The following is a 12,717-nucleotide window of genomic DNA, read 5'->3' on the forward strand; positions in this document are numbered from 1 at the left end:
TCACCCACTATAATTATTTTATCTGAACTGAGCACTAAATCAGATAAAAAGTCTGAGAAATCAGACAGAAACTCTGAGTAGGGACCAGGTGGACGATAGATAATAACAAATAAAACAGGTTTTTGATTTTCCCAATTAGGATGGACAAGACTAAGAGTCAGGCTTTCAAAAGAATGAAAACTTTGTCTGGGTCTCTGATTAATTAATAAGCTGGAATTGAAGATTGCAGCTAATCCTCCTCCTCGACCTGTGCTTCGAGCATTCTGACAGTTACTGTGACTCGGGGGTGTTGATTCATTTAAACTAACATATTCATCCTGCTGTAACCAGGTTTCTGTAAGGCAGAATAAATCAATACGTTGATCAATTATTAAATCATTTACTAATAGGGACTTGGAAGAGAGAGACCTAATGTTTAACAATCCACATTTAATTGTTTTATTCTTTGGTGCAGTTGATGAAGCTGTATTATTTATTGTTTTTGAATTTTTATGCTTAAATATCTTTTTGCTAATTTTAGCTTTGGTTTTTGGTGGTCTGGGAGCAGGCACCGACTCTATGGGGATGGGGTTTTGGGGGGATGGCAGGAGGAGAGAAGCTGCAGAGAGGCGTGTAAGACTGCAACTCTGCTTCCTGGTCTCAACCCTGGGTAGTCAGGTTTTAGGAGGGTTAATAAATTTGGCCAGATTTCTAGAAATGAGAGCTGCTCCATCCAAAGTGGGATGGATGCCGTCTCTCCTAACAAGACCAGGTTTTCCCCAGAAACTTTGCCAATTATCTATGAAGCCCACGTCGTTTTTTGGACACCACTCAGACAGCCAGCGATTCAAGGAGAACATGCGGCTAAACATGTCGCTCCTGGTCTGATTGGGGAGGGGCCCAGAGAAAACTACAGAGTCCGACATCGTTTTTGCAAAGTTACACACCGAGTCAATATTAATTTTAGTGACCTCCGATTGGCGTAACCGGGTGTCATTACTGCCGACGTGAATAACGATCTTACCAAATCTACGATTAGCCTTAGCCAGCAGTTTCAAATTTCCATCAATGTCGCCTGCTCTGGCCCCTGGAAGACATTTGACTATGGTCGCCGGTGTCTCTAGCTTCACGTTTCTCAAAACAGAGTCACCAATAACTAGAGTTTGTTCCTCGGCGGGTGTGTCGCCGAGTGGAGAAAAACGGTTAGAGACGTGAATAGGTTGGTGGTGTACCCGGGGCTTCTGCTTAGGACTACGCTTCCTCCTCACCATCACCCAGCTGGCCTGTTTTCCCTGCTGCTCGGGATCTGCTGGGGGGGAGCTAACGGCGGCTAAGCTACCATGGTCCGCACCCGCTACAGGGGCCTGGCTAGATGTAGGATTTTCCAGGGTGCGGAGCCGAGTCTCCAGTTCAAAAAGCCTGGCCTCCAGAGCTACAAACAGACTACATTTATTACAAGTACCGTTACTGCTAAAGGAGGCCGAGGAGTAACTAAACATGTGACACCCAGAGCAGGAAAGTGCAGGAGAGACAGGAGAAGAAGCCATGCTGGTAGTGAGTCGGCTAAGGGCTAAGCTACTAGCTAAGCTAAGCTAGCGAATTTCTAAAAACAAATAAAGTGAGTAATGTGAATACAGGTAATTCAGCAAAGAGTATGCTATTTAAAGTAGGTGAAGATTACACTAAAATATGTTATTATCCAGATAAATCTAGTTATACAGATATAACAGCTAACAGACAGCAAAACACTGTGCTCCGAAACAGGAACAGGAAGTGATACAATACCGCAGTGAGAGCCAACACCAAGTGACAGCGCCACCCTCGTAGATGTCTTTCTTCCAAGAAAACAGTTTGCTGTACTTCCAGTTATCATACTATTCCAGTTACTTTCACCCTGTTAGTTACTGTTCAGAAGGCAAAAATAGGGTTTAGCTCGGACCTAGCAAGGTGTACCTAACAAAGTGCCCAGTGAGTGTATGTCTCACATATACTCACTGGGCAGACAATGAAAATGTCCATTTCCAAAACATCTGCTGCTGCTGTTTTATGATATTTACTTGCATGAACAGTTGTGGCTGTGGCTCATTTTTCAAGGGGTGTGCCGGATCTGTTGTCAGCTTTGTTTGTGTGTGCTGCTTTTATTTGACCATGACAAAAACCCTTCTAGCGTTTCTTGGTAATTAAAATGCCACATTTATAGAATTTCCACATATTGTTGACAACCTGCAGGAGCATTATGTATATATTTGTACACAGTTTGAGAACCACTGCCAAATATGAAAGAAACAGCTGAAGATTGTTGCCCTTATTCTTCTGGAACCATTTTGCTGATAAATATGAGGTGGTCTGGACAAATCTAATACCGGTGTAAATAACAGTCACACAAATTGTGTTTTATTGCCATTGAATCCAGATGTTCTGTTATGGGAGCATTTGGGGTAACAGGTAGGGCCTGTAGCCTCATCAGTAACTCTCCAAATCCCTTGGCTCTCGGCACTGGTCCTGATACAGCTCATTAAACTGTGATTATACTGCTCCCAGGGGTTTGGGCTCTGGACCAGCTCATTATTAAGGCAACAGAAAACAGAGCTTGCGGGATGAATCTTAATGCAATGTGCTTCCAATATGGTAGATTGTCTCCAAGCAAAAGGCTTCTCATTTGAAGAAACATATTACCCCATGTAGGATGTAAAATGAAAATAAAGCAGGAAGCCAAGACTTTACTACTGAACCTGGGTTAAAATATGCTGTAAAGTGCTACATTAACATTAATTAATTTTAGCTGTTGCCTGACCTCAAGTGCACTCTCCACCTCCGGGCTTCCTGGCTAATAGCATGCTACACAACTCACCTTTTGCAGGGGACCTGGTAGCACATGAGAAGAGGGAGTCTGGTCAAATTAACTTGACCCGAGCAAGAACAGATTTTAAGTACTGGAAATTCCTAGGAGGTCCAATCCTATTTCTGCAAATCATTTAATCATAATGCTTCTCCATTTCTTGGAAAAGAATTAGTTGCAAAAGTGTGCAAGTTTATTATTGCAGCATTGAATATTATTAGCTTTTACGGGTCTGTGTTACACTTCATTTAAGTCATCACCTGTTAATTTCATGAACACAATTCTTGTATTACTCTATTTCAGTCAGTTTGACATAATCTTAAATGTAACAATTGTTTTTAATCCTTTTGCAGTCAATGACTGCCTGAAGTCTAGAACTCATGGACATCACCAAATGCTGCATTTCCTCCCTTGATATGCTCTGCTAGACCTTTACTGTAGCCACCTTCAGTTGCTGCTTCTTCGTGGGCCTTTCAGTGTATTTAATAACTGTAAAGCATGGATGTTCTATTGGATGGATGTTCTATTGGATGGATGTTCTATTGGATGGATGTTCTATTGGATGGTAGCATGCTGGTGTGGTGGTTAGCACCATCACCTCACAGCAAGAAGGTCCAGGGTTTGAATCCATTGGCTGGGGCCTTTATGTGTGGAGTTTGCATGTTTTCCGTGTATTTGAACGGGTTCTTTCCAGGAAGTCTGCCTTCCTCCCACAGTCCAAAGACATGTATGTTAGGAAAACTGGTGATTCTAAATTGGCTGTATGTGTGAATGGTTGTCTGCCTCTCTGTGTTAACCCTGCAATAGACTGGTGACCTTTCCAGGATGTACTCTGGAAATCACCCTATAACAGCTGAGACAGGCTGAAGCCAGCGGTGACCTTGAATCGGATATGCAGAAGAAAATGGATGGCATGCGCTATTGAGTTGAGATCAGATGACTGACTTTAACCCATTTCTTTGCCATGAGAAACTCTTGGGTTGCTTTTGCAGCATGCTTTGGGTCATTGTCCATTTGCACTGTGAAGTGCAGTCCAATCAGTATTGCAGCATTTGGCTGAATCTGAGCAGAGAGTGTAGCACTGTATGCTTCAGATCATGAGCTGTTCCTCTAATTCTCCATACTGTTCTCTTCTTATCATTCTGGCACTGTTTATTCTTGGTTTCATTTGTTCAGAGCTGTGCAGGCTCTTTTTTTTAATTTTTTGCATAACTTAGATGTTTTCTGGCAAAGTCTAATCTGACCTTATTGTTCTTGAGTATAACCAGTAGTTTGCATCTTGTTGGAAACCCACATGAAGGCGTCTCTTGATTGTAGACTTTGACAATGATACGCCTAACCCCTTGAGAGTGACTTGGTTAGATTGTGTGAAACTGTTTTTCTTAACCGAGGAAATAATTCTGTCACCATCCATTTGACTTGTCTTCAAGATTTAAGATTCAAGACATTTTATTATCATTATGCAACCATAACGAAATTAAGGCAATACTCCCTCACATGGTGCATCAAATAAACTTTAATAGCATAAATATACCGATATATAAATACAAATGACATACCCACACACGCACACACACACACACACACACACACACACACACACACACACACCTACAAATATTTACATACATGCCCAGTAAAATTGGCCCTAAGAAAAAGAATATGGCACATTTGGAATGAACATGAGTTATTTACAGGCTATATATATATATATATATATATATATATATATATATATATATATATATATATATATATATATATATATATATATATATATATATATATATATATATGTGATGTATATACCTGAGGGTTGTAATCATTAGGAGTTGAATAGTCCACTTTACATGATTTATTTACAGATTATAAACTGTACATAAGGAATTATGACTGAGGGTTAGGAGGGCTTCTGTGGTCTTTCAACCCTTTTGCTGTTGCTGAGCTCACCTGTGCATTCCTTCTTTTTAAGAATGAAACCGATTGATTTGTCCACCCCTAAAGTTTTGGCTTTCTCTCCAATAGGTTTATTCTGGTTTTTCAGCCTAATGATGGCCTCCTTCACTTGCACTGATGTCTCTTTGGACCTCATATTCAGAGTTCCATTAAAAAGCTAGTAGATATTTCATATGCTTCATTTATCGTGGAACAATGAGGGAACGGGCCTCACCTGGCCACAAAACTGCTTGTCAGTCAATTGTCCAACTACTTTTGAGTCTCTGAAAATGGGAGACCTAATTCCTAATCACTTAATGCAGCACTTTTGTTAAATCCGTGGAATTAAAGCTGAAAGTCTGCATGCCAATCCCACCTTAATCATCTGATTTAAAATCCACTATGGATCTAACAATAACTCTATTTTGGTTGCTAGGAACTTCTATAAGAAAAATAGAGCAGCTTTAGTTTCTAGTTGTTTGATATTCTTCAGTCGCCACTAACCTTGTCTGCTGTTTGATGGGTGGCTGTTGTTTTGGCTAAAAATAGCTGCCTGCTGTGGGTCCTCAAAAACAAAATTTTTAATCACTACTTAAATCATTTTTATGCCATACCTCTTATATTGGCAACTAGAAACTGACACTTACAGTTTATAAGACAGCACCGTTTGTTTTATTTTTCAGTAGTTAGCATCCCATTTAATGTATGAAAAAATAGTTGCAGGTATCTACTCAGGTTTCCACTTTTGTCCGAATATGGTAACAAATATGGTCAAAAATGCATATTCTATCCACAGTAACTATAACACACTCCTGTGTCTTCCAGTGTGACAGTTTGTCTTAGGAGAATCTGAACTACTCGCGCCCAAATCCATTCACTGCCCTCAACAAGCATTACATTCACGATCTCTCTCCCTCCTTGTCTGCGCCTCTGTTCACATCATGGTTGGTATTTCAAGCAGACAAAGATTAGAAGTGGTGTCAAGTATCCTGCTCTACGTCTGGCAGTGTAACATCCCTCCTGTGTTTTGACAGTCATTAATGAGTGCAGTTAATGCAGCGACTAAGAGTGCTAAAGCCTCTAATAGAGAACACATCCAAATATATGCCAAAACAAGCATTCCTTGTGAAGAGAGGACAGGATGTTACTGTAATACCATTGACTAGTGCCAGACTGTGGGGATTGGCCTTGATGATAGCTGGAATGCAGCGAATGCCAGGCTGAATACCAAGACAGTGAATTTACAGACAATGCAGGCTGAGGAAACAATGGTTTTAGCAGATACTAATGAAACCTTGTAAAGCCACAACAAGTTATCCAAGTAAATGATCAGCCCATCTAATTTCCCGTACACAGAATGTGAACTTAACCAGCTGTGTTTTTACTCCCTTATTTTCTATGGCTACAATGTTTGTCTATGGATACAATGTCTCAGCAGTTTTTTTTTAGTATAGCCATTTTGGTTGCCCTTATCATTCATCTTAATTACTTTGATGACCTCTTGCCTTTCTCCCTAGCTAAACTGAGATGGTGAACATGGTTAAAGGGGACTTATTATGCCTTTCACATCTGCCTGTTTTTATTCTTGAACACTATTAGCGTGATTTGTAGTTCAGAATAATCCTTATTTGTCTTTACATCCATTTTTTTTCTCCCTCTTAGGTCATCCCCTCTTTAAGTCCCTCACAAATAGAAAGCTTGAATAGCAGGTGGGGGGGGGACTTCTGTGCTCACAGCCTCAGTGACATCATAAAGACCCAAGAGAAAAAAAAACCTGACTGAAGCAGAACATTTAGAGTAGAGGTGTCAGAGCATGGGGCCTGTGGGCCAGAACTGACCCACCGAAGGATCCAGTCCACACCACTGGATAGCTTTGAAAAGAGTAAAAATTTTCAGAGAAGGCGGACAGTTTTGGGAATTTTTCTCCATATTTTTGCAAAGATGAAAATAAAATCTTAGCCCTGATACAGACTGGAAATCTGTTCAGGGTGTACTCTGTCTCTTGCCCTATGACAGCTGGGATAGGCCAGAGCCCTCCTGTGACCCTGGACAGGGATGTTTCCAGGATCTTTGAAATGGGCTGGCACAGGGAGGGCTCAGTGTAGATAACAGGGTAGAAAATACTATTTTTCAGGCTAATGTGCAGCCCTGTGCCCTCTTGCAGATTTATTATGTGAAAGGGAGGCTGCACAAGGATTCAACATAATCTTGTGTAGGATAATTGTTTGCAAAGTTGGAAAAGTATTTAGACTTTTTACTTAAGCAGGTATTTTAAGTACTTAAGTAACTTAATAGTGCATGAGTTGTATACACTTAAAGTACCTGAAGTAAAGGTACTCGTTATATGAAATGACATTTTTCCGAATCATTTTTTATTAACTTTGATGTGTGCATCTCTTTAGTGTTGCAGCTTAAAGACTTTAAGACTTTTTATAGGAATGGTTTTTACTGCTCCAGCACACTAGAGGTCAAATTGGACTGTATGTGGCCAATGAACAAAAATGAGCGTGACACCACTGATTTAGAGCATTAACAGAACCTGACGTCTTGGTTCAGATTACTTGACCTCATTATATGAAAATTTGGTCTTGTATAACATTTGCATCCACTATTGTAACAGTATATATGAGAGAAAATAAGGAAGGACATAATGGGCCCACTTTATTCTACAGATATGACAAATTATAAACATAAGTAGCCTGTTCACAATCAAAAAAAGCTGCAGCAGTTTACTGGAACATTTTTCAAGTATCAGTTTGCCCGTTTCTGTTTGAACTCACATTCAGAATTTACTGCATACAGTATTCGCTCTGACTTTCCACTCGTCTGTTTTGCTCCAGGTGTCTCTTCAGTACATGTGCAACATGACTCAAAGTTTTTTTTTTGTTTTTTTTTTTACTGGAATGCCTGCTGATGTTTATCGCATAATATTCCTAATGTATTTTTTCACTAAAGTGAGATAAGAAGGGGAAAAGGGAGTTGTATGAAATGGGCCAGATTTAAATGCACAGCACGACCATCATACCACACGTGCCAGCAGGCTTGAGTAACCAGGAAGCCAGGGCCTTAAAAATGAAAAGCTCTTTTAGTGAGACAGTGTGAAATATGATGGATACTGCAGAGCTGAGACGCTGGACCGCAGCCCTGAGCAGCACTCCACCTCATGTGTCACGGGCTCTGGGCACCGAGTCAAGTGTTAAACAGTGCTGGAGCTACACCATGAAAGGGTGGTAACCATTGTCCTGTTAACAAAACTGAGCCTGTGCACCGGATGTGTTTATTTTAAAATCTCCAGTAATTACTTAACTATGCCTTAAAGATATGCTTGGGAGAAAAAGAATGCCATGTGTATATTTAGAATAAATGCCGGGATAGTTACAGTCAAAACACTATATAGCAGCTCTAATACACCACTGACATTAAAATGAACGGCTTCCTGGCACTAATGTGCTGGAAAGTCATTCAAGGGGGACCTCTGTGCTCATTTTCTATTAACGTTACACAGAACATTTGCAAATCTGCACTGTTGAGAGCTGCGGTTGGTGTGCCATCGGGAGCACTTTCAAACAATGGACAGAATGGGTTTCCGTTGCTTTATGGCGAGAAACCTGAGCCGTGGCTGCCTGCCATCCACAGAAGTACGGGCCACGGTTAACAGGAAGGACCTGGCACTAAACCTGGTAATGTGAGGGCACACGCTCAGATGCAAAAAGTACACATGCTGCTTTGATCTTCAAAGGAGTTTGAAGGTCTTGCTGAAAAGACAGTATGATCTGGTTTTCTGGTGTGTTTTATGCATTGGAAACAAAGCCACGGAGCAGACCTAAAAAGTGAGGAAAGCTAAGAAAGCAACAAACATGAAGAAAGAGTGTTACACCACTAATCTTTGAAAATCTTGGTCCCACTGCAACACTCTAAATGTATGTTGATTTATTTATTTTGGTAATATTGTGACTGACTTATCACGGGAGGTCCAGACTTCATCCATATGCCAGGCCTGCAGGTGCAGGAAGCTAACAGCTCTACACACTGGGCATAGTTGGATTCATCACACACTGCTCCCTTTTGATACTTGACCCAAAGTGCTGACTTAAGAGTCTTGTTGCATTGTCTTTGTTTTAAGCATTCAATAAAAGATTTGACTAAACAGGAGCCAGCTCTCTCTCTCTCTCTCTCTCTTTCTTTTTTCACTACACAAATGCCAAACAGCAGTGTTTCAGCCCAGGCACGGAAAAGTAAGCTTCCCAGGAGATTCATTTTATATCTTTTACACCTTTTATTCTAACACAGCAATAAAAGCGCACATGTTAAATTTATTTTGATTAAAACAGGAATTTCTGCTCCATTGCTTCTAGATTTATTGCAACTTAAGAGATGGACTTCTAAATCTGTAGCAGCAATGAAGCATTTTCCATCCAGCTGGAATGTTTTTCAGCAAAGTACGAATTTGAAACTGGGTGAGATGTTATTTATTTATTTTTTTTCCCTTTTTCATCGTGGCCTTTAACGGTTCCAAATTCAGATTGCTTACATCTTTCCTCTCCTCTGGGCTGACATGCGAAGCAGAAGATCTTCAAGTCAACGTCTCAAAGAATACTGAAAGAAAATTATTCAAACCATATGATGCAGATGAAAAATTAATGCATGTTTTTTTTCCACTCTGTGCAGCTGTGCAGACTGATTGAACACACTGTACACATTTTTGAGTGATTAAAAAAACATGAAAGGGCTTTTAATTGGAATCTTAAGGTTGAATTCAAAACCCCCATCTCCAGGCTACAGAATGTAATAAAACAGTAAAGGTTTCAAACAAGGCTACTCTGACAAATATTGTGTTTGGAGAGCAGCCAGATTCTTGTGCAGATGACTCTGTGCCAGAGGCAAAGCTCATCCAAGCCCCAGAGTACTCTCAAGTGGGCCTGAGTGTTGTTTTGGAGTTTGAGGCAAAAGAGAATAGGCCAACGGCTCCCTGTGAGATAAACTATTATAATCCACTCAAAATGCACACACAAGCACAGAGCTGACCAAATTTGTGTTTCTTCAGAATGTATCGCAGCAAACGGTATGACATGAGAAAGATCGGGGTTTTGTTGAGTTTTCCGAGGCCATGAAAGAGTTACTTGTGTTACAGTCCACATGCAGGTAATCCTAGTTTAGCCCAGACTCATCAAGCCCGGCTTAGTCGGTCATGTACTGTGTGCTGCCTCATTGTTGTTGTATATCCTGGTCTTTGTGAACACTTCAGCTTTCACCAGAAGGGAAGTTTTTGTTACCTTGTGTAGAGACGTGTGTGTGTGTGTGTCCCATTGTCCTTTGCATTTTTCATGCCACACATAGTTGCAGTTTACAAAGCTTTGGAAGTCTACCATAGTTCTGTCACTGCATGAGCAGAAACATAAATTACAAATTTGACTTTGTCACACTGTCCTCAAAATATTGTAGCAACTTTAAAAACAGACTTTTAAAAAGTACCATGGATAGGCTTAAGGACCATCCTTATAGAAAAAAAAAAAAACAAAAACAAAAACAGAGGATTTATATGCAAATAGTGAACCACGCACATATATATATATTTTTTGTTATCAGTATTTTTACTGTACTTATCTTTATTAGTAAAAAGTTGCCAAAAGTGTTATGTAACTTAGCTTAGCCTAATAACTAGGAAAAAGCTAAGCTCTGTCTAAAAGATATGTATGTATCTATTTTGTGTAATAGTTAAAAAATGCTGATTCTAAAAGTGGTAACTGGTAGCTTTAAGCCTACCTTTTTCCTAAGTTAAGCTAATACGTAGACTCATGTCTAATGTAGCTAACCAGCAAATTAGCTAAACTCAAAATGACTGGACTTGATAGGAATCAGCTAGCAAGGAACTGACTAAAAGACACTAGTTTTATTGAGGTTTTGCAGTCACATGATAACTAACCACACAAAGATAACTCTTCTGCCATTTTGGATGGGTGACAACGTAGGGTCAATTGAATAAGGCCCAGTCAGGCTTAGAGACCCGTCTGCAACCATTTAGCAACCACCAGTTGTGATGGGAAAAATGTGTATTTCCCATGACTGGTTGGTGACTGGTTGCTGTGAAATCGATTGCTAAAGTCCCAGTCACACAAGCCTGGAAACCAGTTAGTGACCCCCTAGGGAAAAATGTGTGTTCCCCAACAGTTTGTGCAAAGCTTCTTGTAATTGCATTGGTTTTACTTTTGCTTTGAAGGTGAATGTTCTGTGTTTGCAGTTTGCTTTATACTTTTCCAAAAGTAGCAAATGTTTGCAGACAAACTGGCATCTTCCATGCAAACTACAGTAGACTCAAGCAATCTACACCCCCTTTGCAACTGATTTCACCTAGCGACTGCCCGCAACCTCCAGAAACCACTTGCCAACCATTTGGGGAATATACACGGCTGATGGTTCAATCACATCCAATATTGCAGACAACTGTTGAGCAACCTCAGTACTCGCGAAAAACAATACTAACATTAACTGAAAATTAGTTCTGTTACTGCTTATCTAAGCTAAACTAACCTTACATACAGAGGTGCAGACATGAGAATGTATCATGTGTTGTAAGTATTGTTTGTGGCAGTGTCTGTAATTATACAGTCCAATATGTTTTTAATGTGCTGAGCCTCACAAACTATCTAATCTTGGCCCCAGGGTTTTGTGTTATATCTTTCCCATGCCCCACTGTCACACAAACACAAAGTCACGTCTCGACCTTAGGTATTTCCTCTGTCATTATTATCATTATTAATAATATTTCTTTTCATGGCGACCTGGTGAGGACCCCTTTGCTTGGCTGCATAGCTTGCATTTTTACACACAAGCTGTTTATACAGCTGCGTATGCTTCGGAGCCTGGTTCAGGCCGAGCTGGGTAACACAGATGTTTGGGTTCTGCCCGATGCCATCTGGTAACACTGGCTCCCAGAAGAACTCAGCTGGACATGGATTTCACGGTTGAACAGGAGGGCAGAAGGGAGATACAGTGTCAGGGAGATGAGAAGTGGGATAGAAGAGGGCCAGGAGAAGGAGAGAAAGAAAGATGGGGTGACAGGTTAAGAAAGAAGCGTGATCTTTCACAGGGAGCTGAGGAGAATTAGTAGAAAGAAGTGAAGGAAGAAAGGGTTAATGGGATGAGAGGGAAGTGGAGGGATTTAGGTGTGTAAGGAGGCAGTAAGTGGATACAGGGCAGTAGAGGCATTTGGATGGCGGGAAGGAAAAGCGGTAGTGGGAAAGACAGGACTAGACGGTGGGAACTTAGCGTGTGAAACTGTGGGCATTGAGAAGCAGGAAACTACAGGGTGACAGGATATAGTGCACATTTTACACATGATGCTGTGGTTTAAAAAAACCCACATGCATATGTGCTGTATGCTTTTCTCACAGATTTGAAACATAACATTTATCTGTGTACTGATTTACGACCTGCCTCTTTGAAACACAGGCCGTTTCTTTCAGAACATTACAGAAGCTAAAGGAAGATATCAAACCTATTAATACATATAGCACATTTTTCAGATGTGTGTGTGTTCATTTTTTACCTGTGGTTACACTCTAATTGATGCAGTTCTCTCATCACAATAATTCAAATCAGCATGGCTTAGCATTCGCTAATTACCATTAACATAAAGTTACAACTGAGGTCGAGTGGAATGCCATTTGCAGGAAACTGGCCATAAACCATCAAGTAAACATGTAACTGCTGATCTTTTATGTCTTTAAGCCAAATGCAAACTTATGGGAAATCGCTTAAAACATCACTTATCCGAGAACCGTTCCTCGCCGTATTGAAGAGATTATGCATTTTGATTGCAAACATATTGCCAGCAGGTTTTTGTTGGGTGAATTAGTCAGTCAATCAGCAAAGCTGTATACAGCTGTATCATGTTAAAAGAGGGTCAAAACGATGAAACATCTGGACAATTACTGCGCTCTCCTCTTTTGCACAGCAATCATGTG

Source organism: Archocentrus centrarchus, chromosome 23 (assembly GCF_007364275.1).
Source record: "Archocentrus centrarchus isolate MPI-CPG fArcCen1 chromosome 23, fArcCen1, whole genome shotgun sequence".
In the NCBI taxonomy this organism is placed as follows: domain Eukaryota; kingdom Metazoa; phylum Chordata; class Actinopteri; order Cichliformes; family Cichlidae; genus Archocentrus; species Archocentrus centrarchus.